The sequence below is a fragment of the Pteropus alecto genome, unplaced genomic scaffold (genome assembly GCF_000325575.1).
Source record: "Pteropus alecto unplaced genomic scaffold, ASM32557v1 scaffold103, whole genome shotgun sequence".
In the NCBI taxonomy this organism is placed as follows: domain Eukaryota; kingdom Metazoa; phylum Chordata; class Mammalia; order Chiroptera; family Pteropodidae; genus Pteropus; species Pteropus alecto.
The window spans coordinates 1,684,542-1,709,752 of record NW_006436288.1 but is presented as its reverse complement, the minus strand read 5'-3'; the positions used below and the strand labels follow the sequence as shown (position 1 = coordinate 1,709,752).

Here is a 25,211-nt window from a genome sequence, read left to right as displayed (position 1 = left end):
TTTACTCATTGATTCAGTATTCCTGTAGTATGACTGTCATAACTGATCCCTGCCTTTGAGGAGCTCATTTTCTAGTGGGCTTTGCTTCTTTCTCTCTTCCTGTCTCTCCTTAAATCCTTTTTAAACAAACCTTCATGGTGACCAGCTAAGGTGGCTGATGTTTCACTTTATGAGGTCTTCCTTTATCTTTGAAGGATATCTATGATTCCCTCTCTTAAGTTAGGATTTTAGGATTTTGAGTAATCGTAATTGTCACTATTTTTTAATATCTCCTATATAAGCAGGTACCAGGAATACGTTAACATGTTTTAGTCTTTACAAAACCCCGCAATGAAATTACTGTTCGCATTTTACAAATGAAGACACTAAAGTTTGGAGAGATAAAGTGTTTCAGTCATGGCCACACACTAGTACGTGGTGGCTGAGACTTCGTCACAGGCCTCTAGCCGCCAAACCTAATGGTCTTCTTACTACACCATGATGTCTCTTGGAGTTGAGCTTATTTAGTAAGAGTTAGGAAACTGGTTTTTCTGAGACTGATATTATTCAAGAGCAGTGGTTCTCAGTGAAGGGCGGCTTTGTTCCCAGGAGACATTTGGAAATTTCTGGTGACATTTTTGTTTGTTAGAAGTTAGAATAGGAAGTGCTACTGACATCTTGTAGGTAGGGGCCAGGGATACTGCTAATCAGTATCCTACAGTGCACAGGACAGCCCCCAAATGATGAATTATCTCACCCAAAATGCCAGTAGTGCCCAGGTTCAGAAATCTTGTTCTAGAGTTAGTTTTCTGCATTCCTGATCTGTCCATATTTTAATTCGTTTACATCTCCTATGTGCTCTAGATCAGGGGTCCCTAATCCCTGGGCTGAGAACCAGTCCATGGCCTTTTAGGAACTGGGCTGTACAGCAGGAGGTAAGCAGCAGACGAGGAAGCGAAGCTTCATCTGTATTTGCAGCCTCTCCCCAGTGCTAGCATCACTGCCTTAGCCCCTACTTCAGATCATCAGGCACTGGATTCTTATAGGAGCACCGGTCCCTGGTGCCAAAAGGTCTGAGGACTGCTGCTCTAGATCCTCAGTCATCCCACTGATTATATTTCTTTGCTCTTGTTCTAAGGAGAAATTAGGATCCAACTAAAAAAGGAAGACTTCTATTGTTGAGCTGATTTTTGTTTTGTTTTTGGTCAGTGAATGGTTATCTCCTAGCACCATTTTATCTACTGGTTGATGGTAGCCTACGCTCTGATTCTAGGGCCCAGGAACCCCCGAGGCCATCTGGTGAAATCCTGGGCTTCTGCACTGAACTGCCCCCACTGCTCCAAGCTAGGCTTCTTTTAGAGTGGTGTAGGTCAGGCTCGAAATCAGGACTGGAAAAAGGCCCTCTACCAGAGCATTGTGGGAACTGGAAAGAGGTCAACTCTGACTCCCCCAACGAGCACACTCAGAGTAAGCCTGGAAACTTGGAGATTTGGAACACAGTCCAGTAACCGATTGCCATCCACTAGATAACAGACCTTCATAGTTTAAAAATGCTGATGCACACTAAGAGGAGGACGGAATGACCGTTGCACCCCCACCCCCAAATGTACACATATCATCTTTATGGCTTCCTCAATCTAAACACTAACATAGTTAAGAGATGCTACAGTGTATGGCCCTAAAACGGTAGCATTTCTCACACATTTGATTTTTTTTCAATTCACACTTTTGATTTTACAGTATATAAAGTCATCCGTCATCATTATTTATCTCAGTGCATCAAAAGGCTCACTCCATTGCTTAAAGGATAAAAGATTATGCATTATTTTTCTGCTTCTTAAACGTCCCATCAGAGGAGCAGTCCATAGCTGGGCGATTGTTGAGGCCCTGATTCCATGACAGTCTTTCTCTGGGAGGACATGGGTGTGGAGCAGGCCGAGGGTCCTCGACTTGGTACCCTTCTTTCAGGAGCCTCTTGGCACCTTTACTTTCCCTCCGACTTGCCTGACTACAAAAAAAAAAAAAAAAAGCCTTCTGTTTAATAAATGTCTGCTTGTAATATTCTGAAACAAGGAGGCTAATCAAAGGCCCTGTTCTACAGAACAGGGACGCTAGATGACAAGATTAATTTCCGTAATCAAGCAGCTTAATTTGGACATTTTTTCCCCCTCTCTGTTGCTGATTGAAATTGAGGCAAATTTTGCTGTGGCGATATTCTCTCCTGGCCTAGTAAAGCTTACTTACTGGGACCAGAGAGGGGAAGTAAGGTGACTGTGGTCAGAGAGATGAGAGGAGGTGACAGGGAGGAGAAGGGCATCGAATAAAGTGAAATGTGAGCAAATGCAGAACAGTGACTGGAATTCTTCTAGGGCCTCTTATTAGAAGTGGCGTGAAGTGGTTTGTGCAATTGTCCGCAAGAGGACCACTCACTGACCAGAAGCGTTCCCAGCCAGGATTTGGGACACAACAGTCATGTAGATTCATACAGCTGTAGCATGTTTGGAAAGAACTCCATAGAAATCTCTAATCTACCTGCCTCTCTTCAGAAAACAGCCCTGGAAACATTAAGGAACTTGTACCCTGTTCATTAATACCAAGCAAAATTTCAAGACAGAAAGTCAAGAAGCTTAAGCAATCTCATAGGATTTGTAGGAAAATAAACAGTAACATGGCGATAAACCTTAACATTTGTATAAAGTATTAAAATTTGCAAGGTACTTTCAGTACCTTTAAGTGGCAGGCTGTATTGCTGAAATTAGAATTTGAACTGAATATTTTTAGATATTTAGTAACATATATGATAAAACCTGATGTTTATTATTTCTTAGAAGAGCAAACACCTTACTATGGGGATTTGATCATGTTTCTTTCTCTCATGCTGCAGTTAGCATTGAAGAGTTGTTACTTTCAAAGAAAAAAAAAACACACCAATCTTGTAGTTTGGGATAACTATGGAATTTTGACCTTCAGGCTTTTCTAGATCCAATCTTGTTTAGGTTATGAGATTATTTTATGCTGATCTATGAGCCCTGGTTTCTGGTGGGAAATGTGGTGAGGTGGGTGAATCTGTGGGCATGAAGCTAAATAGCTGTAGGGTTTAACACTGACATTGCCTTTGATCCTCTGTGAGTCATTGACTCTTTCCGGGTTTGGTTTTCTTAATTGTAAAATAAGGATGCCAGTACTGATCTGCCTCACAGAAGCATAACTAATAAATGAATATAAAGCCCTTTCCAAACACAAAGTACTAAATAAATACTAAAACATGAAATAAATTGACTCCTAAATAAAATATATGTAGAGAAAATAAAGTTAAGGCCAGAACAGACTAAAATTCATAGCCTAGAAGCAAGGCTGTGTGTGTGTTGGGTATAAGTGTGGGAGCATCTTAATACCCAGTAAACCCTTGAACTCTAGGTTAGCACAGTGAGGTGCTCAGGGATTGCAACACCACTGTGCACATGAGCGCTAGCCCTCATAACCAGTATCTCAGTGAAGCATAGTTGGGTCCATTTGTTTATTAGGAGCTATAAAAGTAAGCATTATCTCTGAATGCAGAGGGCAGTTTTAATTGTTGTGGTCAGAGAAAGCACTCTGAAGGAGGTGGTATTTGAATTTCATGGGTTTCCACAGTAAGGACAAAGACAAAGAGGATTTGTAGGGGTGACCAGCATATGAAATATAATCAAGAATTTGGAGTTTATTTTTATTTTATTTGTTTGTTTGTTTGTTTGTTTATAATAGGAATCATTTATTAGCCCCAACTATGTGCCATAATTGTGATAAATGTTTTACATAGTTTGTTTCTCATCCTCACAACCACTCTGTATGGAAAATTATATTATGTTAACTTTAAAGATAAAAATCAAAGCTCAGATTGCTTAAGTAATAAAAGAAACAGGAAAGTCAGAGTTTAAGGGGGAAGATGATGAGTTTGATTTTGAGATGAAAGAATAACATTGATGTGGTGATATCTAGTAGGAAGTTAGAAGTATGTGGCTCTTAGTACAAAGGATTAAGCTGGAGATATAGATTCGATGATCTCATAGACTCAAAGACTCTTAGAAGCCAGCAAAACAGACATCTGCAGAGAAATAATTGAAAGTAGGCAAACAAAACTCTGAGAAGTATAGAAAGAAGGGAGGGATAAAAATAGAGAAATTGGGAGAATGCCCACAGCTAGAATAGGAGGAAAAAGGAGAGCTGGAGGAGTTCACATGGTGCCAGAGCCTATCCTAGAACCCATCTGGGTGTGCAAATAAATAAATTGGGTAGGTCTAGGAGCTCCAACTGGCAAGGAATTCAGAGTTTAGATGTCTCGCTTTGGGTTTGTGTTAAAAGATTGAAGAGAAAAGACCAAAAAATAGGTGGAAGTAGATTGTGGAGAACCCTAAATGATTGTGGAGAGCCTAACAGGAATAAGAATATATAAAAGTAAAAAATTTTAGGAATAACTGAAAACACTAACAAAGCACTGATCCTCCTGGGATGTGAGAAGAGTAGAGGGTAAAAATCAATTTAATAAAATTTAAGTAATGCACAGTATAGCTTGGACAAAACAGGCTATCGAGGATTAAAGCATCATTCAAAAGATGTCTTATCTAAATTTAATATCTCACTAACAAAAAGAATCTGAAGAAACCGCAAGACACAGTGAGATTAGAAAAAAGTTTGACAGGTTCATACTTGACCACCCAGGGATGCATGTTCCAGCGAAAAGATATAATTTGGTAGGTTCAGAGAAAGATGAAAATGGGTAAATAATGAATAAAGCACTTAGTGAAATGACAGTTTGTATTGAGCACAATATAAATCCATATACTATGCTTTACACAGAAGCAGAGGGCATAAATGACTGGTTGAGACAAACATAACTGCAAGATCACAGGCAGAAAGGCAAATGCCCATCTGGGTTGACTTTTCTCCATCAGTTGTGACTTGGCTGTGGGCAGTACTGTGTGAATTCTTGTTCCTGAATGAGTGTGTCTGCATTTGTTGGTCCCCAGTGTCCCTACCCCGTTCCCTTTTCACAGGGTGCTTTGCTGTGTCCTCAGAAAGAAAGTGAAAGAAACCTTTTAAAAGTATTTTTTGTACTTATTCATAATCCCTTAAATTTTATTTTAGTTTTGGTTTATTTTAGCATTGGTTTAAGAAATGTTTGGTTTGGTTTATATGAAAAGCTCTTTTATAAACATCATGGTAAAACTGATGGAAAAAGTCTTAATTTTAGAGAACAAATATTATAGACTAGCCAACAGGAAGGAAACAGGGGTTTTGGAATATGGTTTCTAATCTCAGTTCTGCGGGTTACCAGTTGTCTGGACTTGGCAGATCACTTTATCTGTCATCCTCTGCAAGATCATGAATATTAGAGGTGGTGTATGCACAGACCCCACCCAGCCCAATGCCTAGCACATGGCATGCACTTTATTTTCTTCTAAAATTAAGTATAACTTTAATTATTTTTTTAAAGCAATACCTGCACCGTGGTGAAAAATTGGAAGAGAAGGGAAAAATTAAAGCAGACATCATCTCCCCAGATAGTAGCATTATAAACATTTCTCAATGTGTTTGATGTAAAATAAAAATGAGGTCACACTATGCATACTGTTTCATATCCAGTCTTTTCTATTTGTCAGTATAAAATGATCATTCTTTCCTGTCAAAAACATCCTTCTACATCATTTCCAATGACTACATAGAATTCTGCAGTTTAATTCTCTGTCTTCAGCATTTTACATTATATTTAGATTGAAGGATTTTACAAATAATATAATGATGGATATCCTTGTAGATAAATCTTTTGTCTATCTTTAATTATTTCTTTAGTGTAAATTTGTAGAGGTGGATTTACTTGATCAAATAATATCAACATTTTTGGCTTTGGATGTATATTATCAAATTGACTTACAGAAATTTTAAACTAGTATGCATGCTTGTGTGTGTGTTATGATGAGAATATTGTTTACCCTGTCTTCTGCATTGAAGAAAGGTGGGGTTTTTTTTTTGCATATTTAAGAAAGTAAAATGTTATTGTTTAAATTTTTATTTAGTTGATTTATTAGTGAGGTTGAACTTTTTAAATATTAGCCACTAGATTTTTATTTTGCCTTTGTGAATCGTATGTTATTCTGGTAGGTATTTTCAAGTGGCAGCTTTCCCCCTCAGTGTCTGTCTACATGATTTTACTTAAGGTATTATTTTTTGTTCACATGTTTGTTACCTTGGCTAGACTTCAGGCTCCTTCAGGGCAGCATCATATCTTACCTTTTTCTATCCTGAGCACCCAGCAATAAGGGCTCAGTAAGCATCCAGTAGGAGTTAGTGTGTAGATGGGTCCCAAGCAAATGGAAAGATAGATGGCAGTATATGAAACTGAGTGAAGGTGAGCACTCCTTGTATGCTCACCCAGGCTCAGCACAGTCAGCAAGTGGAGGTAACAGGTCTTGTCTAAAACATGCTACTAAGCAGAACTCAGACCTGCTCTCATGGACCGGACTGAAAGGCTTACTCCGACAAAAGGTGGATGACATGTAAGATAGTGTATAAAGAGGCCAGACATGATCGGGGTGGTCAGTGCAGGTTCAGGTTGAAGGCCGAATGAGGGACAATTCTTGGACAGGGCTGAATTTTTTTTTTTTGTTTTGTCTGTTTTACCCGTCTGACACCTTGGAATTGTTCTATCTGATTTCCTCATTGATCATCTTGCTCAGAAGGGACTGTTTGGAGTGTGAAGCATCTGTGCTGTATTTGTTATTGAAAGTCATTTTCATTAGGCCAAGACCATTTGTTTTCAGATTGGATGGTAGAGCTTTTTCGACAGACTGGACTGGAATGTCACAAAGTTCTCTGTCCTTTTAGTTATTTGAGAGGTCGGACCTGGTGGTGTAGCACCTCCTGGTGGTAGTCTCTTGCCTTCTTGCTTTCTCTCTCTGGAAGTCTTATCTTTTGAGCTTCCCATATTTATAGGAAAAGATATAGCAATGAAAATAAGGAAAGACATTGACACTCGATAATAAGTTATAGGTTCTCATCGAGTTTCAATATATGGGTCACAGATCGTGATTTGAATGTACTGTGGCAGAGTGTTTTATACAGTCTTTGTATGTTGGTAATATTTGCACAATGTATTTCACACGTGTTTAATAAACATTTACTATACTTATTATATAGAACTTAATTCTAAATCTATATTTGCCATCAATAAGTATATGTTGATATGACATGTTTGGGTTTATTACAAATTGTATGTACTATCTGCCAATTGTTCCTTTAATAGGGACAGATAGTTTTAGAAATTTCCCACTTACTTTAGGCATTCAACCAGAAACAACAACAAAAAAAGAAGATAAAGCCCCTTGAGTAATGAATTCTTAATTTGTATAAACTGTTAACATTTGCTGATCTACTAGAATATTCTCTTGGAGATAAATAATATATATAGACCTTAACATCCTACATTATTTAATTACATATTTACATAAGAATATAACAAGCCATTTAAAATATCTCTATGCAGTACAAAGTGAATTTTTGCCATTTACTTAGTTTATCGGATCATTGTAGACTTCCAAGACTTATGACTTATGTTGATGGGAAATGTTTTTTGAACCCATGACATCCAGTTTGGTCATCCATAGAAGCACAATTAATTAGGTAATAACTGTTTTTTTCATTTTAAGAATGTGATGCCCTGGAATGCCATGTTATTTTCATCTTGTAATTTCTGTGCTTGTGAGACCAGAGATGTTGATACCACATGGAAGCCCCAGAAGTGGGCATAGAATGATAGTTTAGACAATTAGTGGAAATTTAAATAAACTCGTACATGAAGAAAAATCAGGGGAAATATTAATAACTTCAAAGCAACTTAAGCAAAGAGCGATAAAAATGATCGGAAGTTTGGATAATGTGAGTCAGATTAAGGTTTACAAATACCATCGATGAAGGTAGGACTGAGAGAGGAAAATGTGTATTATTGTGCTCTATAGTTCACTGAACATTGTAAATATTCCACTGCACCCACAGGACTTTAATGGGAGAAGGCAAGTAGAGACTAAAAAGACTTATGTCCAAAACTGACAGAGGCAGCAGAAAGTGGGGTGGGTCTTCAAGGTCAAATTCAGCCCAGCAGTGGGTAAGTCATTTGGTCCTAAAGCTGTTGCAATAAGGAATGCTCTTTAAGGGACTGTGACTTGGAACTTCCACTGGTAAAGTATTGGAAGCTGATGCATCAGTTGGTTTGGGGGAGCCGCTTTGTATTCCTGTTATCGGAGCTCTTTATATTCTGGTGCTGCTCTTTCATCAACATCTAACTTGGATGGCTTGTATTGTTCAGCGGCATCCCCTGGGAGAAACAGAGTATTCTGGAGGTAACATATTCCAAGCAGGCAGAAAGTTTTCAGGTCTGGCAGCTTTTTGTATTAGGATCCCAAGTTCCTACCCTACCCCTGCTTAGTATATCCTCCTGATGCATTCTCTCTTCCTCTCTCGCCACGGGGGTGGTGGGCATCTTTAACTTGCCTGCACCCCCTGCCAACTTTTGACAGTCAATTTTTCAGAGAAACAATCCGGGATGCTCCTGACCCCCTCCCCCTCCTTCTTCCCTTCTCCTCCCTCTCCTCCCTCCCTCCTGCTGATTTGTTATTATGTACTGCAGCTGCCCGGAGGATTTTAAATAGACCCATAATGGCACAGCAGCGCCTCTTGGAAGTTTAAATATAACCTTCTTGTTAATCTTGTCTCTGTCGGCATCAGGAACAGCACCTGGAGAAGAAGGCAATGGGCAAGAGATGCCCTGCGGTTCTACCCTGAGATCACGGTTTAGCAATCTCTCGGGTGTCCTAGGATCTGAAAGCATTTAGACTCAGCCTCACGATGGCTATGCCTCAGCCTAAGTGGATTTGGTGCTGGATTGACAGTCCCTAGAAATGTAAGCACATGTAATACCAGAGCAAAAACAACTCTGCGAACAACAGTGAAAACCTAAAATTCCTCTCCACCTCTTGCCAACATGCCACTTACCCTCCACCACCCTCAGACGTGGAATGTGTTTGGTCCTATTTAGCTTTTGGCCCTGTGTAGGGGCCTGGAGTAGGAAGGGCTAATTAGTGTTAATTATATGAGAGGCCACAATTCTTAAGGAACAGGTGTATAAATCATAGGAGCTTCTAAGGCATAGAATAAAGGACTCAGACAGCTTCCAGGGGATGTGGTGGGGCAGCCGCCCTGACCCAGGGTGATGAAATTGTTCATGAAAGAAAGGCTGCAGATTCTGGCCCCAGTTCCCAAATCTGTCAATATTTTCTTGGATTTAACAAATATCAAAACTCTAATATTAATTCAGTCATTTGATGAATATTTATTGAGCACCAGCGATTGTGGGGAATGTTCTAAGATCAATGAAAGAGGCCACAGGGAAATGAAGTACCTTGTTAAATTCAAGGAAGACCTTAATGTTATAATGATAAACTGTTCAGAACAGAGGTTTTCTGGAGGATGTGTTTTAATATCCATCTGGGTCAGGTTTTTCCTGTTGAAATGTTCTAGGATGTACTGCTTTTCCAAGGATGGGAATAAAAGAGATAAGACATTTAATGAAGGATAATTTCAATTCCAATGAAGTATAAAGACCAATGATAAACTTTTAGTTTTGATAGAAGAGCTAAGGTGATATTTCTTAAGGCAGTTTACAGTATAAGAGGGGAGGCTGAACAGATAGTAATAAGCACATTAAATGATTTTATAATATATTTTGGAGTATGTTCCAAGCTCACACACATAGTTCTATTTTATACTTACACTACCCCGTGATGTGGACTTTGCTATTCTCATTTTATAAAAGGAAAAACAAACACAAAGAGATGAAATAGTTTTCCCAAAGTCAACCAGCTAGTAAGTTATAGGACCGAGACTTCTCCAAATAAGATTGTGTGTTTTTCATCGTAGTATCCCTAGAAGCTGACACTATGCATGCCATATTGCAAAATTAATAACATTTTTTAACAGAATATATGACACCATTTGTTCTTTTTCATAATGTTGCAATCATATATTTATTTTACAATAAACACACAAAAAGCATTTTAAACATTTTAGTAGAGAGGTTACTAAGAAAGGGGATGAATTAGGAATAACGTGAGTTACCAGGCAGACGTAGTAGGTTACAGTCAATACAAATGTGCTATTAAGGAAAATTCCAGGTCATGCTTAGGCACACTGTGGTAGTTAGAGAGACACCCCAAGTCATAGTAGTCACACTTGGGGAGTTAGGGAGCCATCCCTGGTTAGGGTAGACACAGCTGGGTAAATGGGGAGACATCCCAGGTCAGGCAAGCTTGGGTGTAGTTGATCGTAGCATCCATATTATTTTCAGGGATCTTGTTAGAAATCCAGAATCTTGGGTTCCACCCCAGACCTTCTGAATTACAGCTGTGACTTAAGAGAGGGTTGAAGGTGATTGAGTAGGTAGAGAATCTGAAAGTTATTGGAGGTAGGAGATAGCATGACAGTAAGGAATTAAGCATTGCTAGACTATCGCTGGGATAAGACAAGGATCACAGGAGGGCGTCTATCTGGTCTGTGTCTTCATGCGGGAAAACAGCTGAACCCTTCAAGTTCGACAGCATTATTTTATAAGATTTTTAGGAATAAGGATCACACCAAGTCACTTTTTTTTTAGTTTTAGACCTATTAAGTAAGGATGTACCTCTGTCTCAGGCATCATGAAGCTCTTGTTGCAGTTTACTTAACAGCTTTTAATTCTATATGTAATAGTGACAAATCAGTTGTTACTTTAGTCAAAATATATAGTTTTCTACCCACTTGCATGAAGCTGAGCTTATTTGAAAATGGTTAGCCAGGTCCTACCCATATTCTGAGAGCCATTAGGGATTTTTTCAAGATTATTAGCACAGTTACGTCTGAGTGAAACAGAATAAACCAGTCTTTATCTAAATGGGAATTGGTTTCTCTACTTTTCACTGTCATTTTAGTAAAGGTTCAATTGGTATATATTTTTTAAACCATGTAATTATGGCTGTTAGTGAGAAATAGAAAAATTGGATGTTTTATCCTCTTTTAAGGAGGTTGCTATCTAAATAGAGAGAAGTGAAGGCATCATATGCCTTTTCATAATAAAATCTTAGAGGAGAGAGCGAACAAGGCAGGTATGACAAGTAATTGGGAAGACTAGGGTCTTATACCAGTTTTGCCACTAAATTTATATTCTTAGAGAACGCCTTAGTTTCTTCAGATCTCAATTCCTCACCTGTTAAAATGAGAAGTTTGGACTGGGTGGACTTTAAGATCTTTCCTCTTCCCGCTTTCAAGCCTGTGGGGGAAATGGCCAACCAGGTGGTGGGGAGATGGATGGGAGGGTTAGCTGAACAAATGGAAGAGACTAGACTGCTGCAGAAAGCCTGTTTATCTCACAAAGCTTTTTTTTTTTTTTTAAATAAGTTGATCTTTTTTTTTCTTTATAAGGTGACTTAATATTTGCATTGCTAATTGCCTGCTTTCAAGGTTAATGGACATTTCAATTTGAAATGGTCCTAAAAGCTTTCCTGAATTGGGGAAAGGCTTATCTGGTCATTTGCAGCCCCAGCTGCAGGTGATCCATGCCTTCTCCCTGTGGCCACAATTATGTTCCCCTTTGGCCCTCTTTCCCCCACGCACAAAGTGAAGTTAAAGGGAAAGATGGGCAAGGAGTCTGGCTGATTCCCTAGCCTGTGCCTCACGGAATGGTGACTCACAGTCTGAGGGTCCGGTCCTTAGCATTATGGATCTGTAACTGGTCAGGTTTTCAGGAGAGGACATATTTCGCAACATTTAAAACATTTTTTGTACCCCAAAAACCATCTGCATTTCCACTCATCTTTCTTTGGCAATATCAGAAATAGACGTTCCATTTCTAGCTAACATTTATTGAACTCTTATTTCTTTCCATGCACTGTAAAATACTTTATAGGCAATATCTCATTGAATTCTTTCAATAACCTAATGAATTATATATTGTTATGTTCATTTTACAGGTAGGAAAACTGAGGTTCAGAGAGTTTGTGCTAAGTGACATAGTGGTAGTACATGGCAAGGTCAATGACAGTTATTGTGAGTGTAAAACTGATTTCTTTTCCCACCACACCAACCCGGCTTCTTTCTCTAGAAAAGATCTAACCCATGCTTTAATGATGATAACCAACTTCATATGTCTACCCTGCACTCTTAAATTTATATATTCCAGTATAACTTTTTCTTACTGTTACCTCACTAACTCAGCTTATCCTCTAAATGTTCCTAGATTTTTTTTTCTCTGTTCAATACATATTGGTTCAGCTTCTCTGTACTAAGCAGCACTCGTTTCTGTTCACTTTATTCTCTTCTGATCACGTCATGATTGTCTACCAACAGTCATTCCAAATTCTGGTGGGTTGGTAGAGCTGAGTTCTGATTGCTCCTTCAAGTCCTGCAAAATCAGAGTGGCCTAAGTAATCTTGCAGTCTTACCTAGCCATCCTAGAAGCTGGCTGTAGGCATAGGGCAGCTCCTCTCCTGGCCAGGCTGGCTGGCAGTGGAGAAATGGAGCACATACCTGCAGTGCAGTCTGGCTTCTGTGCCCAGGAAGACAAGGTGGCTTAGTGTCCATCTGGACTCAGTGATCACCTCCTGGGAGGACAAAACCTGAATTAGCTTGTCACGGCTGAACCGAAAAGGGCATTTGTGTATTTGGGGGCTTGGCAAGTAGAGAAGCACTTGCCAGCATTTTGCTGAGTTGTATCTTCCCACTCCATGGCTAACATTATTTATTTTTAGCCTCATTTCTTCTGATCATTCAATTGTCTTAAACAACTTCGTGAGAAAAATGATCTCTGCCAGACAATTATAAGGGATTTTCTTGCTGGAGCTGTACTCATGTAAAAATATTTTATTTTCCTGAATGTCACCAAATCTTTGTGACCTCTTGGGCTTGAAACGGGGAGGTATCACAATAATAGAATTTGCTAAGGGATGACAGCTTGTTCTGGTGATAGCTCATCCTAGTTCAGTGTTTAATTTAGTAGAGAGGTGCCTTTGCAGATGCACTGAAATGGACCTGCTGCCATAGGAGCATCTGCTGGCCTGTTGCCATAGAAACAGAGGTGGTCCTTCCTCAGGAACATATAAGTATATAAACTATGATTCTTTCCTTTGCTTTACCTTTTTCCACTTTCATTTAAGGAATCGAAGACATAGATTTCAAAGTGATGCAGGACAGGACAAATTTCCCTGAGTTGGTGGAGGAGACCAAGCCCTGCACCTAGAGAAGAGTGTCCTTTGGTGGAAAGTGATGAAAGAATTCAACACACATACCTAAGTTAGAGTCAAAAGCAAAGTTTATAGAAAACAGGTCATGCTCCACGGACAGGTTTCTTCTAAAAGGCAGAGAGTGAGAGGGACCCTAAGTGTTCAGGGAATTCAGTTTATATGTCATTCTTTAATTCCATTTCCTTTGATATGGGCATGCAGTGTGGAAGGGGAAGAGTATGTAGCCTGTAAAGATAAGAATATGTAGAGTGAAAGGCCTGCTGACAGTTCCCAGCCTTTAAACCATAGATTCCCTCATGGTTTTAGCCATAGGGAATGACTCTCTTGGTTCTTGTTTCCCTTTCAAGGGTGAGGGGAATGGGTTGTTAGAAATCCCAGTAGAAATCTTCCTTCGTTCTGAAGGTGTCCTCCTGGCCTGGCTGTAGGGCTGATCAGCACATTGCAGTCTCCGAATGTAGCTTTATGAACATTTTAATTCTCTGCATCCTTCCTATGTTAAAAAACTTACACCCCTCTATTTCTACATCCCAAAATGTCTGATGGTGAAGACAAACTTACAGATTATGCTTAGATACTGAGATGGGATTTGAAGAGCCCCATTGGAACACACCATTTAAATGAGGGGCCAAACCATGGAGAAATCTAAGGTCAGAAAGGGCTTATCCAACCTGTGGTTGTCTTTGAGGAAGGGTGCTGAGGCTAGGTTACTGGAGTCATTTGCGAATTGGTGAAGAGTGGATTCAAATAAGAATATATAGGCCAAAAAAGAATATGAGAAAAACAGAAACACATTTAGCAAGGTCCTCAGTGCTCAGTTCATTTTGTTTGGAAAGGAGGGAGGGTGCCAGATGCAATTTTGGTTGGAGGAGAAGTGAAATTTTCTTGAGTACTAAAGATATGTGAGTTTCATAACTTTATCTGGAATATTCAGGTCTGCTTTGGGATTAGTTTGAATTGCAGACATCATGAATGCAGTTAGGAATAGTACATGTAACACTGATTTCCCCAGGCCATCACGGTGGCTTCCAAACCACTCCTCCTCCTTTCCTCCGACTATGGCTTTGTTAATGGACTGAACTTACTTGATTCCTTCGTTCTTTACGATAAGTTCTCCCCCAGGCTGCTCCTTCATTTCTCCTGAAAATACACTTCTGCAGAGCCCACTCCTCCAGTTTCTGAGACATACCCAAACATCGAAAATGCTAGTGCCGGCTCACTCTGGGACATGACCTTCATGAGTCCTAGTCCAATGGCTGCTTTTAAGAAGTGACAGACTCTGCCTTCAGTTGTTTTAGGCAGCTGGGGCTTATTGAAAAGAGCATCAGAAAGCATGTTCTAGTCTTAACTCTGACCCTACCGGCTCTGTCGATGTGGATACGTCCCTTAGTATCTTTGAGCTTCAGTTTCCTCATCATTACATTTGGGTTAAAAACTTCTACCTCACAAGGCTGCTGAGAAAAGGAAAACACTAATAGAGAGAGAGGTATTCTTATGGTTAACTCAAAAAAGTATAAGAAAATTATGGGCTTCCTAATAAGAAATGGGGTACAATATACTGTTCATGGTACAATCTTGTGGTTCTTTTTGTCGTTAAAAATGTTGTGACTCTTCCACAAAGGATGGAGTGTTAACCCCGTTGTCACGAACAGATTTCATCGAAGTCCCTTTGTTCCCTCTGCGCTGTCATTTTTTTCCTTCAGCTGTTACATGGTGACTTGTACTGAAATAGGCAAAGACCACTCAGAGGGCTCCCCTGAGCTGCCTTCTCCATTCCCTGATGTGGAGTCTGGGTCTAACCCCTGTGTCCTTTTGGACCTGGTGTTCTGTCTTGGGCAGAGCTCCCGCTCTGGCTTTGCTCTGCCTTTTACTCTTGGCCCTACCCTGGGTCCTTATTTCAACCTCAATCTTGCCCAGACCAAACTGTCTACCTTAGATGCTGCTTTGAGCACTGGCTTGGGTCCCAGCAATGCTCCTAATTTCACTTTAACAGCTTCGACAACAGGAGCGGGCATCTTCTCTAGATCCAAGGTTTCTACTAACTACTTAATAAAATCACTGTCCAGCACCAGTGGACAGTGACCATGCATGCTACCCTCACCTGAAAAAAAAAAGAAAGAAAAAAAGAAATGATTTTCCACAGAGAGTTCATGGAAGATGACTATTATGAAATATAATAACCCCAAAAGTTATGGAAAAAATAATGACATGTACCTGTCTTTCAAAAGGGAGATAAAAACATCTTTATCTGGTTCAGGTGGACTTGTGATTAGGAAACAGTGTAAAAAAATTAAGGTTTTTTTTTTTTTTTCTTCTTTTAAAATGAATCTACGTATTCAAGGAAAGCAGAGATAATGAGCTCAAAGAGAGAATGCGGATCAGAAAGTCCTGGGTGTGAGTAGGACAGAGAGGCCTGAGGAGCCAGGACAGTGGGAGACAGGCAATCGGAGGAAGGGCAGAGGTTGGTACAGGAAGATGGCGGTGCTGCCAAGGAGGCTGGTCTCTGCAGGGATACTGCACAAGGGACGAAAGGCCCCGCAGGCTGAAAGTTAGAGAGATTTACTGCAGAGGGACCATGTCTGTGATAGGCAGACAGGTGGAAGACAGTAGAGCTGAGAATAGATTTGCACATGGACTAGACAGTTCTTTGTAGCCTCCTAGTTTCACGTGAGTTTCGAAGTTTGAAAACTGGGCAGATGTCTCAAAGGAAGAGCCGCCCCTGCCTGATACCTCAAATATCGAGTGTATCAGGTGCTGTGTGAAGAGAATGACAAGGACGTGTTCATGTTTTAAACTCACACCAAGCGAACTAACATGTAACTCCAGTAGTGATTTGCCTCACCTCCATGGTCACGTGTGTTCTGGTGCCCCTGCCCATTTTAGAAGACAGTAGTGCTGCACATAAATGCATTGCATCAGAAGTTCTGTGGCTGAAGAGGGAAGGAGTTCTGAGAAGAGAAAGATTGCTTCTCCCACCTACAGCCTCCCCAACCACCACGGGGTCTCCCGCTCCCCAGTTTTACTTCTGGGTGATGGTAATAGCAAGTTAATTTCAATGGGTGTCATTGGTGATGGGGAACGCTGAAAGACATCCTGTTTAATCAGACTTAAAAAATAATAGCAGCTAACATTTATTGAGCACTTATTTGTTATACTCATTGCTTTGTGAAATTCTAATGCATAGTCCTGAATCCTTTCATCCTTGTACACGGGCACCATTATTCTCACCAGTTTACAATGGAGGAAACTCAGGCCGATAGTGGTCAGACAATTTCTGCAGATATTCAGAGCCACTAAAAAGCTAATCTTGGACTGACACTCAGGACTGACACCAAGGTATTTGTCATCAAAATATTATTCTTCATTTTAGGGTCTCTCGAGATTTGAGAAGGATTGGCCCCATGGATGCAAGGAAGTGGGGCACCCTTTATCCTCATCCAAATGCTTTGAGCTTCAGTCATCTTCTAAAACCTTTTTGCTGGAATATGGAAGGAAGGCACACACACTTAGTTTAATAGTAACATCCTTTTTCAGTTATTGCCACTTAAGATCTCAATTGGTGACAAGATACCATTATTGCACTGTTGTCAGTGGTTTATCATTCTGTTACCCCGGCTCTAGAGGCTGTTGTTGAATATAAGAGTTTATAACCTCCAGCATGCAAGGCTATGGATAAAACACTATTTGACTGTTTTAAAAACATTCTCTCTTGTTTAATGAGGTTTTTAAGTGTATATAGCGGGGAAGTTAAGGCTCTTTAAGAAGCTTTTGGCAAGAAGCTCTAGAGGTTTAGCTGGGGCTAACTTATAATGTGGAGATGAGCTATAAATCAGTTGATCAGCAAATTGAGTTCAACATTTGCAGCAGGTTCATTGCTCTATTGCCAGTTTCATCTTCTACTTGCTAGAAGGCAGCAAGCGCAAAAGACTTGATGGTCAGGGCCAAGGACAGCCTTCCTTGGAGAAAAGGGACATGGTCTCGCCTGGCGGTGGAGAGAATTCCAGCAGAGTCCTCAGAGTTCAAAGAGAGATGCTCAGGAACTATTGTATGAAACTATTAATACCTTCCCTCTCTGGCTGGGAGCGGGGTTTAACTCTCATGGAAATTAAAGGCTCCTCAAAGAGGGGAAACCAGAGTTTTTAGATGAGGCACATGAAAGTGTCCCCATTGGGCACCAGGTGATTTCCGTGTCCAAGTAGCTGGAATGCTTTCTGGAAATCACTCAATTTTTCCATCTTTTGGTGTCCTCATTTTTAAAATGAAAGTGTTGGGGTAGATGACCTCCAAGGTTCCCTTAAGTGCAAAAAGTCTGTGGTTCTAGAAAACTCTTGGCAAGAGTTGAGTGTATTGATAAGGTCTTTATACGTATATTTTTAAATTGTACCTTTATAATTAGTATATAATGATTATAATTAGTAGAAGTGAGAGAAACGTGTTATTATTTTAATATTTATATTTGCAGTCATTGGGGAGGAAAAAAAATTTCCTCTGCCTTTCTAAGTTCCAGCTTGTCTAAGAATTAAATTGATATGAGACAGATTAACAGAAGGAAAAAAAAAAAAAAAACCAAAACAGTATAATTGCATACATATGGGAAATCCACATAAATGAGAAAGATTCCAAAGACAATTAGGGGAAATGAAGCGTATGTGTCATTTGGGATTAAGGAGAAGTCTGCAATTTCAAAGGGAAGTAAAGCAATTCATAGGAAGTAAAAAGAGTTAATGTTTGGTAAAGAAATGTTTGCTGGGCTATACAGGAACAATGAGACACAGAGAGGACTTTGATCAAATGGGTCTTGCTAGGCTCCTCCCTATTTATCACATACTACTTCATGTTAAGCCATAGTAATGTATGATGATAGCTCCCTTCCTGGAGCAGGTCCTCTATCTAAATTCTTTTAGGCCACTAGGGGGAAGGTCAAAGGTTCTCCTTGAGCCTTTTGGGCCTTGACTATTTTCAGCTGGAAATATATCCCATGCCAAAGAGACACATTGTGGGGTGGCAAATTTTGCTATTCTACACAGTTAACATTCCATCGAACACTACAGTGGTCCTTCTGATGTTCCAAGAGTCCTGTTCTGTCCTCTAAACTCAGCATCTTCTCTTAGGAACAAAGTGGAAAGCTTCATCACACACCATCTTCTCTTCCTTTGATGTCCCCTGACTTTGGGAGAAAAATTATCTTTTTATCTCTCCCACCTGAGCTTTTTTCCAGCTGCCAAACTGCCTCAGTAATGACCCGGATGCAACCTGATATTTTTTCTTTCCCTTCACCTCCTTTGGCTCTGAGATGTCAGGCTATTAGTTCCAAAAGAACTTAAAATTCAGTGGGGCTCCATGGGTTTACAGTTCAGAGAGGCCTGGGGCAAGACTCTTTCTACTGTAATAAGATAAGTTGGTATTTGCAGGCCCAACTGAGATTGCAGTCACCATTTAGTACATTGGTCAATTGAGAATGCATTTGGATTTTTAAGTGATAACTTACGAGTTAATTTTTGGAATGTGATATATTTATAGGTTGGGGACTGACCAGCCTACTTAGTGAGATAAAGTGGGTGAGTTCTTTATTCTTAGAAATGCGGGTTCCATGTTTGTGCCAAATGTCTGCCTTCCCCTTTTCTCTTCCATATCTGGAGTGAATAAAAGGAAGTTGCCACCTCATTTACAACAGGTCGCTCCCACTAGCCTAAATTGTATTTTTCAAATGTGTTGACGGGTCTGCTACATATGTTGGAGTTAGTAGACTTAGTTATAGGCCTTAAGAGAATAATAGGATATATGAAATTCTTAGATAATTTGCAAACATAATAAAAGCTCATATTTCTTGCTCTTTTTTTTCCCTATGAGATCTTTTTTGAGATGAATTGGCTACTACTTGAATTTCATTTCACTGGTACTGACCACCCCTTGGCAAGGTGCTAATAAGCTTTCGCAGTGCACAGTGTTAGGGGCTGGGAAGCAATGGCTCTGGGAAGGTCAGCTTTTGAGTAAAGGACATCTGAAGTAATGCAGATGTTTCTGGCAGGTAGATGCACAGCACTAGAATTTGAAGACTTCTTTTCTATTTAAGGGCATTCCTATCAAAAAAGACCCATCTTACTTGCTATTACCTCTCTCTCATAGATTATGATACATGTGAAATAAGCAGTGAGGAATTCAACTTTAATACAGGGGCTTCTCATAAACTCAAAAAAGATTTTCAAATAATAATCAGTGGATACTTTTCTAGGCCTAGGTAAGGCCTGACCCTGTGTTTTCTCTCGTCACTTGTTATGCCTGTTTTTGTAGGTCTTAAAAGAAAAGAAAATCCTCCCATCCCCCCCACCCCCAAAAAACAACCAACCACCTCTTAGATGAATTGGAATTTGGGGAGGTAGAGGATGAACAGAAAGCAGCAGGGAAGAGCTGTCTATCAAAGGTCCTTGGAAGAGGAGGCTCACTGTAACAGTTTCTTTTCTCCTTTGAAGCCTACATTTGTTGTCTCTCTTTTGTGGAGAGTCTCAAACTGGGAGGACTAAGCACTCTCAAATAGGCCCTTTCTCCTGCTCCCTCGGAAGCCCCTGCTGCTCTAGGTGACTGCCCCCTCCCACTGCGTAGCTGAATTGACAGAGAAAGGGAACGGACAGCAGGCACAGCAGCAAAACAAGCTGTGTCAGTTTCCCTTTCTTACCCGCTTTGTAAAAGAGCTGTTTCTCAGCTTACATGTTTCACCTGGGTTTATATTCCACCGGGGCTTTTTTTTTTTTTTTTTTTTCCTTTTTTCCCCATCCTTAATACTTGTGGGCAAATCTGGTTCATGCCTGGTTCACTGTTCCTTTCCTGCCCCTAACCTCTGAGACTAATAAACACAGGCCAATGGCAGGCCTGCTTTTTTTAAGAGTGTTAAATATATCCACCAGGACTAGAACCTACCTTGGAATGGGACATTTAGTTCAGTTGTATATTGATAGAGTTACTGGGTGGACTTTTCCTGACATTTGAATCAAATGAAGCCCAAAATTTATTTGGTTTTAGACTCGATTTCTTCCTCTGCCCTTGGAATCTTGGCTAAATAGCTATGGATGATTACAGCAGCAGGAGAAAATGAAATTTACCTGCTTAGTTTAGTTTAGGCATTCTAACTGTCAGAAATGAGCAAAGGCAAAACTCTGAGGAATTATATTTTCCTGGGTGACACAAATTAGCATAAAATTGGAAGGTTCAAAATATTTGGTTTATGATCTAGCACTGCTGATAACTCTGTGGCCTTGGGAAAATTATTTAACTACTTTGTCCTCTACTTTAATTTATTACAGTAAATGTGGGAAATTCAAATTAAAATATGATGTAGCATGGCGTATACTCCTGGAGACCTAGATTCACATTTTACCTATGCCACTTACTAGATATTTGACACTGGACTGATTATCCTTTTGAATCTCAGTTTGCTCTTCTGTAACATATAGACAGTAGTAATAATAGCATTGCCATAAGATTGATGTGACAATTAAAAGAGAATGCATATAGAGCACTTGACATGCTACTGGCTCATAGTATATGCTTAATAAATATTATTATTGGTTGTGGTATTGTTATTATATCATTTTTATTACATGAAAATATTGTGGAGGATTATGATCACTTCTTAGAGTAGATGGCTTTGAATGAGATTTTGATTGGTGGGAGATTGCAAGTGTATGAAACAAATTGGACACAAATATGAAAGTGGGAAATTAGAAGACATGTTTGGCGAATGGCGGAGGCAGACTGATGTGGCTGGGACATAAGGCATGCGGTGCTGTCGTGTGGGGTGAGACCAGACTGGAAAGGGGCGTTAGGGCGAAATGCGAGAGGTATAATTGGCTGCATGAGTGATTCACACTTTATTCTGTTCTGTGAACAATGTGAAAGGCTTACACTTTTTGAGGAGGGGAGTGACATGATCACGCATATATTTTATGATGAGAACTCACATATTATGCAGGTGGGGTTAGAACAAAGAAGGTGCCTGGGGACCATCTAGGGACTGATTTTAATAGAAAAACAGACATACATGAGGACTTAGAGTGGTAGTGGCAGGTTAAGGGGAAAGAGGACATGTTGAGGTATAATTTATTTTTGAATTAATGATAAGGATTCTTTTTGCAATTTATTTTGAATTAAATTATTAGAAGCTAAAACGCAGCATAAACATTTAAAAACAAGGTCGGTAATAAAGAACATAAAAGCACATTTAGTGAAATGTGTCAGTTTGCTATTATTGTGTTAATACACTGTCCAGAATTTAGCGGCTTAAAACAGCAACCATTTTTATTTATCATGAGCCTAGTAGTCAACTGGACAGTTCTGATCTTACTGGATTCACTCATGCATCTGTGGTAGGTTTGAGGTTGGGCCGGCTTCTCTGCACTTTTTGGCTGAGTTCTCTCAGGTTTGAGTATTGGCTGGCAGGCAATAAGCTCATCTAAGATGAGTTCAGTTGGGGCAGCGGGGCTTTTCACCATGTGCTCTTTTACCTCCATCAGGCTAGCCTGGGCTTATTCTCAAACCATGGCAGGTTTCCAAGAGAGAGGGGAAAAGTGTGCAAAGCCTCTTGAGGCCTAAACTTGGAACTAGCACAGTGACACTTCTCCCACATCATATTGGCCAAAATGAGTCATTAGGCAAGTTAATTTCAAAGAATAAGGAAACAGACAATACCTCTTGATGGGATGAACTGCAAAGTCATATTGCAGAGAACAGTCCAGAAAGGCTATCAATCAAAGCCATGAATATATTCAGGCTATCACATGGGGATAGCTCAAATTGAACTATTATATTCACATAACAGATATTTATTAAGCACTTACTATATTCTTCTAGTCATACTATATTCTTCTAGTCACTGTTCTAGGCCTTTTCTGTCTACGGGAAACTTCCCATTAAGTAGGGAGACAGGCACTTAGATAGCTAGCTAGGACACAAAGAGGTGTATTCTGTATTAGTTACACGTTCATTCCTGTCTTCCCCTGACCTTCAGAGAAGACGTTGATTCCTCAGACTCAGTCTGTCCTAGTTTTTATTAATCTGCACCAACTCTGGTCAGCAGGTAGGTTCTAGAGTTTTTTTACTTGTAGTGGGCTTCTTTATTTGAAATAATTTCATTTTACTTCTTTTCTCTGATCATTTGCTTCATTACAATGAAGCATATTTTATGTCATGGAAGAGCCCAAAAAACTTCCGTCTCTCTGGGTGTTCACAGGCCTCAGTCAGCTACCTTTGTCCATGTGTCCCAGATTTTTGTGCCTAAATCATGGTGTCTTTATTACCATGGTGTTTTAGCTTTTGAAATATTTCTCTGTTAACACCCACCTAACTCTGCCTATTGCTTGGAACAAAGGGCTACATTTCACCTTACTTCCTATCTCTGGTTTTCTAAAAATCCATTCACGTTAGTATTTCTCTCGTCCTATATTTTAGAGATCAATAAAATGTTCGGAACTCATTACAAAGGGGATCCTGTTGCTTATAAGTGGAAAGTAGATATTATACACAGAATCGCTAACTTATTCTCTTCTTTATCCCTTTTGCGGGAGTCTTATTTTTTTTTTTTTAAATATTTTGCCCCTTTGACTACTGAAGTGGGAGAAAAATGAACAGACCTAGAAGAGACCTAAATAAATTTTTAGTAAGACATTGACTAAAGTGAAACCCTATTTTTTTTGTAGCATATTATAAACTTGTTTGATTTTATATTATTTAAATTTGATGTTGAGTACGTGAATTATCATTTTTTTATATTAGTAGCATTTTTTAAATGTCCTACTTGGTCTTTAGGGAACAACAGTAGCCTTGAGTCAAATCATTGGTACCCTCTAAATGTAAGAGAGCTCTAGATGCTCACACAATATATATTCCTTCCTACAAAGACCAGAAAGATACATTTTCCCCATCTCCATAGACTAAAGAGTGGACTTCTTCCATATCTCTAGCTTCAGAGTTCCAGGCTCACTGCTGAGCTGCAGGTTTGACCTTTAGTGGAGAGGTAGATGAAACTAGAGTGTGATGGGAGATAAAAATATATGGATGACTTGGGTCTACAGCAAAGTGCCTCCCAAGTTTGACATCAAAATGAAAGACAACTCAAGAATGATGTACAAAGTGGAACTATAAAAGAGTGAGAGTTCTTTTCTCATATCTGCAAGAAATGAATTTCATTATGTTATTGTCAGAAAGGGAGCCATATTGAATCATCTACTTTAAAGCTGGAAGAGCTGAGAAATAATCTAGAAATCTTTTTGTATTTTATTGTAGCCTCACCTCAAAGACAGAAATGATATTTTACAATCTGGCAAATTTATCCCTTGAGAGGAGGAAAAGTATAATACTATTCTTAACCTCAATGGCAAAGATCATCTGGATATAGAAGAGGAACATTTGCTCTCAAGCTGCACAGAAATGTTGACAGGCACAGAAGCCTAGACTCTGGCTGCTACCAGGAGAGAGTGAGAGAGGGAGGGAAGGAAAGAGGAAGGAAGAGAGAGGATCTTGAGCATCATCCCCTTCCTTTCGCCTGTGTTGCCAACATAGGCAGAAGAAATGAAAACTACTCATTTTTCTACGTAGTCTGTTTCCTTCCTTTGACAGGCCTGCTGATTGACCTATGCTTTCTAATTATAGAAAAAGTAAAGCTTATTTCATCGACTCACATAAATTCTGATCTTGTTTTATGTTCAACCTCACTAGCTCAAATTGCAGCATATAACTCTGTTGACATAATTGATCTACAGACACTGAAGAGCTAAGTTTTGACTCTAGTAATAACACGCGTACTCTGTGATGGAGGTATATATGTGTGATTATCTCACATTTGTGTTATACTGTCAGATAGAACTGACTCAGTTTGTTTATATTTTATTACATGAATATCATATTAATAAGGTCTTACAAGGAACCTTAAAAGTCATTTAGAGTCTACGGCCACGCCACCCTAAACGTGCTTGATCTTGTCTGATCTCAGATGCTAAGCAGGGTCGGGCCTGGTTAGTACTTGGATGGGAGACCACCTAGGAATACAAGGTGCTTAGGCATTAAAGAAAAAAAGTCATTTAGCTCACTGAATGTAGGAATCCCTGACAGGTGGCCCTGAGACTTTCTGTTGGAACATTTCTAGTAGCAGAGAACTTACTTAGATAGTTAGAATCTATTCCATTCAGGTTGTAAAAGGTTTTCTTTATATCAAAGCAAAACCAACTGTGCTATAACTACCATTGCAAGAGTCATATTTTATTCTCTGGATTTATTTTTAACCATGTTTTCCATGTGACTGCCTCCAGGTCCATTATGATGACTCTCAGGCAGTCCCCAAGTTTTCTCCTTCAAACCAAGCAGCCTAAATTTCTTTAGCTGGTTCTCATATTCATACTTTTCAGATATTTCAGATAATTCATCCTGGACATATGATCAAGCTACCGAAGATCAGTTTATTATTGTATTCTGTTTACTGTCGAATACAATATAATTATCACCTCTCTTGTTTGGCATGCTGTCCTTCTATTAAAGTAGCTTAAGACTGTATTAGCTGCTTTGGCAGCCTGGTTTCCCAAGTTTAAAATGATCTAAGATCCAAAGTAAGGCAAGCCTCCCCTAGGAAATTTCTATGCAATTGGTATTAAATTTAACCCAGTTCAGTATCATTCATTCAAACGGATCTCATCTTTCTAGTCTGCCCATATATTTTTGAAGTTTGATTCTACCCGGCCGCCCTCCGACAGACACCTTCGTTATTCTTCCCAGCTTTCTGTCATGTGCATATTTTGTAAATTTGTTGAACTATTCTTCCCCGGGTTGTTGATAAAAATGCTGAATAAAACGGGATTTGGTCAGGATCCTTTGGTTATCCACCGCAGAGTTCCCTTTATGCTATTCTTCCATCCTTCCATCAGAATTTCATAAGTGTCTTTTGAGTGTCCT

General features: G+C 39.6%; 1 protein-coding gene and 1 pseudogene across 1 annotated transcript in view; both read left to right on the top strand.

Moving 5' to 3' along the window:
* The window catches only part of GRIN2B (glutamate ionotropic receptor NMDA type subunit 2B), a 387,278-nt gene that overhangs the window by 165,385 nt on the left and 196,682 nt on the right, over positions 1-25,211 (top strand). The gene's annotated exons all lie outside the window — the stretch shown is intronic.
* Positions 24,211-24,328, top strand: LOC112480367 (annotated as a pseudogene).